This window comes from Macrotis lagotis, chromosome 2 (genome assembly GCF_037893015.1).
Source record: "Macrotis lagotis isolate mMagLag1 chromosome 2, bilby.v1.9.chrom.fasta, whole genome shotgun sequence".
Taxonomy (NCBI): domain Eukaryota; kingdom Metazoa; phylum Chordata; class Mammalia; order Peramelemorphia; family Peramelidae; genus Macrotis; species Macrotis lagotis.
This window is the reverse complement of record NC_133659.1, coordinates 69,837,185-69,843,217: the sequence shown is the minus strand read 5'-3', so window position 1 is coordinate 69,843,217 and position 6,033 is coordinate 69,837,185.

The window sequence follows — 6,033 nt, the reverse complement described above, 5'->3', positions numbered from 1 at the left end:
TAGCACCAGAGAACAGAACTTACCTTGGGAACTAGGGAGATGGTCTTCTGGTTGGACAAGATCCAACAAAAAGAAGTCTTGGGTAGCAGGCTATAGTCTACCACCGACTAAACTGAAATAAAAGGTCATAGGAGCACAGATTCAAAGCTATAAATGACTTTAGAGATCATTAGATCTAACCCCTTCATTTTAAAGACCAGGAGTAAGGCACAGATAAGTTAAGTGACTTGGCTTGGGTCACACAGCTAATGAGGTGCCATTAAAACTCAGGTCTTCCTAATTATAAATTCAATGTATTATGCAATCTACCTGGATGAGTCACTGAGAATCTGAGTTTGGGAGCCACTGATTGTAGCTGAGATGGACCATTATTTTACAAAATCAATAACAGCCAATGGAAATCCATGGGTTGCTTTGGTGGTCCATGCTCCCTTCTGGTACTAAAAGAGGCTTGACCTGAGAAGCCCATGATATCCATCTAGACTGTGTCAAAAACAAAAATAAAGGGCAACTAGGTGGTGCAGTGGGTGAAACACAGACCCTGGGATCAGGAGTCTGACTGAACCTGAGTTCAAATATGATCTCAGACACTTAATAATTACCTAGCTGTGTGACATTGGGCAAGTCACTTTAACCCCATTGCCTTGCAAAAAGCCAAAAAAATTTTTAAATAGCAAAAACAAAATTAAATATATTTGAAAATATATTTCAAAAATGTATTTGAAATGTATATTTGAAAAATAAATATATATCCATAAAATATATCTAAAAAGTATATTTGAAAAATAGCTGCCCAAAAATATATTGGAAATATATATTCAAAAAATAAATATATGGATACCCATAAATATATCTCTATATCTACATTATACATTATGTACATATAAAACAATACACATGTAGATATACATATACATATAGACAGATGGAAAAAGAGAAAGAGATTCTTTGCTCTTATGACCCTTGAGCTTGGCAATAAAGATATCCCTGATCTCCTTTCCCTAGTGCTCTTCCAAGCCAGCCAAGTCGAAGATGAATATGAGAAGATGTCTGGCCAGGATGTGAATAACCAACACCATGATATCCTCCATGATCATCCCACATCCTGGGCTGGCCAAAGCCCAAAGGAATTGTTGTCGCCAGCTCATTGAAGTAACTACAGTCTGAGAGGAGAGCAGACAGTTAGGGGTCATTACTTATCAAGGAAAAATGAGACAATTTGAAGCAATTTATATGGCTGAGGGAAACTGAGCCCTTAAGTGGGAACTTGACCCTTCAATGGGGAATATGCTAAAGAAGAGAACCTACCATCCTAATCATTGACATACATAACCCATTTCTTTGTCTCCAAAAATATATGAGAATGTCTACCACATATATCCACATGTGTGCTCATGAACATACATGCAAGTGTGTGAACACACAGACCCTCAACAGAGGCAGATGATGCAAAAACAAGACTCTATTCTTGACTGATGGAGGCAGTGGTCAGAGCTGTGGTTGAAATCGGGTATTGCTATTTCGTAGTTAGACTGACCTTCTCTAAGATAATTACCTCATGAGAGTCTTTGAGAGAAAGGAGCAAAGGTGAGGTAAGGATCAGGAGAAGGTCAAAGGGAAGAAGACCAGGAAGAGAAGAAAACATTCTGACAAGGTTGACTTCTAGAATTTTGTCTGATAAACAGGAAAATATAGATCAACCTTCAAATGGCCACACTAATAACTTACACATTTATAGAATTTTAAAGCATGCAAAGTACCTAACACTCACTATCTTCCATGTGATCCTCACAATTCTGGAAGGTAGATTTTATGCTAACCATTGTTCAGATAAGAAAACTGAGGTTCAGAAACAATTTGATGATGGTCATGCAACAATTAAGTGTCAGCCCAGGATTAGAGTTTATTTTTCTTTTGGCTTCAAGTTCAGTGTTCTTTCTACTCTGTCACGTTCAATTCATTCAATGAGCATTTATTAGATGTCTTTTGTGCTGTAGGAGCTGGGAATATAATAACAATGAAGTTCCTGTCCTCAAGAGATTTACATTTTATTGGAGTAAATAAGTGAGTGAACATATATCATATATATATATATATATATATATATATATAATATAAATGCACATCATATATATATACATGGTGTATAAGAGAGAAAGATATTACATATATTGTTTTACATATCTATTAAATATTATTTATAAATATTTGTAAAGTCTATACATTGGTAGGAGGACACTAGTATTTGGTGGGATAGGAAGAAGCTTCTTGTAGGACATGACAGGAGATGAACTTTAAAGAAAGTGAGAGATTCGACGAGGAAAGGAAGGAATGTACTTCAGACCTGGGGGGGGTAGAAACAAATTTTGTTGTTGTTGTCATATAGAAAAATGTGGTCCCTGAGTAATATAAATTTAAAATACATATGCCTTTATTACTAGTCAGATAGGTCGCCCTGGGTTCAAGACATGACATTTGCAATCTGAGTTAAGCTTGAAAAGTTATTCAATCTCTGTTTACATCCAATTATTCAATTGAAAATTGGGAACAATGATAACACCTCCTTCCCAGGGTTGTTGTGAAGATTAAATGAGATTTTATTTGTAAACCTTAAAACTCTATATAAATGCTAATTCTTTAAGAATCAAGTTGGGAAAGGATTATAAGCCGGAGTAACTCATAAGACAACAGAAAGCAGTAGAAGCAAAACCAAGTCTATGGGAAGATGGTTTGAGATTCAACTCTTTCTCTGTCACCCTGTCTCTCTCTGTCTCTGTCTCTGCCTTTCCCCCTCTCTCCTTTTCTCCCCCGCCTTTCTCTCCTCTGTTTGTGTATCTGTCTCTCTCCCCTTCTTCTTCTTCTTCTTCTTCTTTTATTCTTCTTCTTCCTTCTTTTTCTTTCTTCTTCTCTCTCTCTTTTTCTGTCTCTCTGTCTCTGTCTCTCTTCTCTCTCTCTCTCTCTCTCTCTCTCTCTCTCTGTGTGACTCACTGTATCTCTCTCTGTCTCTCTGGCTATCTGTCTCTTTCTCTCTATCTGTTTTGTCTCTATATCTCTGTCCCTGTCTCTTTTTCTCTCACTGTCTCTCTCTATCTCTCTCTATCTCTGTCTTTCTATCTGTCTCTGTCTCTGTCTCTCCATCTGTCTCTGTGTATGTCTATCTCTCTGTCTCTGTCTCTTTCTGTCTCTGTCTCTTTCTATCTCTGTCTCTGTCTGTCTCTGTCTCTCTGTCTCTCTGTCTCTCTGTCTGTCTCTCTCTCTCTCTCTCTCTCTCTCTCTTTGTGTGTGTGTGTGTGTGTGTGTGTGTGTGTGTGTCTCTCTCTCTCTCTTCCCCCCACCCCTTTCTCCTCCTCTCTCCCAGCTCCAAACCCTATATAATTTATACAAGGCAACTATAACACTGCCCTGGGCAAAAAAAAAGAAGTCAAAAAGGAGCTAGGGAGTACCTTCAGCCCCAGCAACAAAAGACCTGGGTGTTTTGGGTATCTATGTTTGTATTACAGTCTAACTTAGGGAGAGTTATGACCTCAGTGAAGAAGCTTCCTGGGGATTAATTATCCACAGAATGGAACAACACCTCAAACCATTAACCCCAGTCAGCCATAAATCCCCAAGAATTGCGTGACACAGAGGTTGATCCTGCTATATTTAGGTGAAAATGTATTTTTATCAGGAGTATGGATTTTTTTAAATGGATAACAACGTCATTGTTATGAACTGGGTATTTCCAGGACAAAAATGTGCTGGCGACCCACCATTCCAGTATTCTTGAGCAACTATTCCAATTTTCATATTCCTTTTCTTTTCTCCATACTACCTCCCTCTTCTTTTTTTCCTTGCAAGCATAAACTGGCCAAATAAAGAAAAGAAAAAGAAAAAGAATATGTGTAGCAAAATGGGGGAGGGGAGAGGAAGTTCCACTATTCTGTTGGGGAATGTTTCATTTTTTTCAGTAATGTCATTTTCCTAAGACTAATTGTCATGAGCCCTTACTGTATAAGTTCATTTATTAGAGAGACCCAAACCTCAGAATCAGACTGACCTTAGGCTTTAGCAGTTGGGAGTATCTAAGTCCTATTGTATGTTTTTCCCATCGACTCAAAGTGCCTGCTTTCCTTACCCTAATAATTTCTTACTCCTTCCTTTGCTATTTGACAAGATCCTACTAGGGGGTAGTGAACTATCAGCTATTGATACCTTTGATCAAATTAGCTTGCTAGATTGTCTACTAAAACATTTAGCTCAATCATGAGGGATACTTGGGCGATGAGAAAGCAGAAGTCATTGAGACAATGAGGTATTGCTCAGATGGGTCACCAGTAGGCAGAATGAGGGCACTGGAGTGAGAATATCAAAAGCAGAACAGTGTAGGAAGTAAACTAAAGGGTCACTAGCACCTTCACTTCATTATTTTGCCTAGAATGGACCCTAGTGAGAAATTAGAGACTGGGGAATGAGGACCAAAGGAAAAATCAGGCAGAGGATGAAGGACAGAACTGCAAAGGGATTAGCATAAAAGGAGTAAATGCGACAGACATAACTAGAGCAGGTGGCCAAGTCTTCATACCAGGACACCGACAGTTACAAGCTACCAGTATACTTCTCTGGCATCAGCAAATAAGATCATCCAGGGTAGCAAGAATAATTAGTGAAAATATGAAAGTATCAAATGGTTATTCTTCTCCTCCTCCTCCCCCAAATCCATAATAGCCAAATCCCTGGTGAGTTCTTCCCTGATCCATCTTTTCCCTTCAGGATTATCCTACCTAGCAGTGATCTCTCAGTAGAAAGCTAGTGTTCCAAAGTATCTCTTCAGTGGGATATATGGAGTGTTCATGGAGGATTAACACTTTCAGGACAGCTCATCCATCTTTGGCATCCACCTGGCACTCAATTTTCACCTTTGGCTCCAAGAAGCTATAACATGTACAGCAGCTAGACCCTGGCAAACCATCTAGGTAGAGGTACTAAATAGGGTTTAGGGTAACCCATAGAACTTAAATCTGTTGGTGAGATTAGAGGGATGTCTACCTCTGGCAGAATGGGCAATGAAAGCATTTTGTTCTGACTGCCACGAAAGCGGCTGAAGCAGACAATAAGTTTGGTCAGACATCAAAGACATCAAAGCCATCCATTTGCAACCCAGACCATTGCCAATGATTCTATTTTTGTCCTGCACCCTAGACTTGGTGACTCTGGATGCATGAGACTGAAGACTCAGTACAACTCTGCCTCATTTAAATGCAATTCATGCTCAAGTCAAGATATTACCCATGATGTCATCAGTCCTCCCTGAAAATGAAGGCCGAACAACAACAATATTCTTCAATTTTTTTCTCTCATCGAAAACTAATCTGTCTCTAAAAGTTAATATAAAAGTAGCTTCCATGCTATTTCTCCTGAATGTAGTTTCTGTTGCTTGCCCTAGGCAAGGTTTTGTTTTGTTTGTTTTACCTTCGGTTAAGTTTTCAATTATTGGTAGCAACAGATAGTAGGGTTCCTGAGGAATACTCTAGCTATTGGTTTGCCCTTAATGAAATCATACCCTTTACTGTACTTTCTTGTTGAAAAGTCCTGGATTAGGTGACTCTCACAAGAATAATTATCTCACCAAGCATTCCCTTTGGGAATAGACTTTTAGAGATTAGACAATTCAGCAAGCATTTATTAAGCTCCAACTATGTATGTGGATAAAGAATTTGGTATGCAATGAGGCAGTATGGACTAGTGAATAGAGAGGACAAACTTGGTCAGAAAGCTCTAGGTTCAAGTTTCACCTTTATAAATACCAGGAAATTAATTCTTGACCAATCACATACTGCTTTAGTGTTCCACCATAAAAAGTAAAGAAGGTGCTACCTTCATTAATAGCAGGACTTCAATAATTGGGAGTTCCATACACCAAAGAAATCACAAGTATATTCCAATTTGCCAGAATATATGCTAATGGCTAGAGATACAAAGACAAAAATAATTTGTCTCCGACAGGAAGAAAAGCTGATAGGTCACTGGAGAGGAGAAAACATAGACAAATAA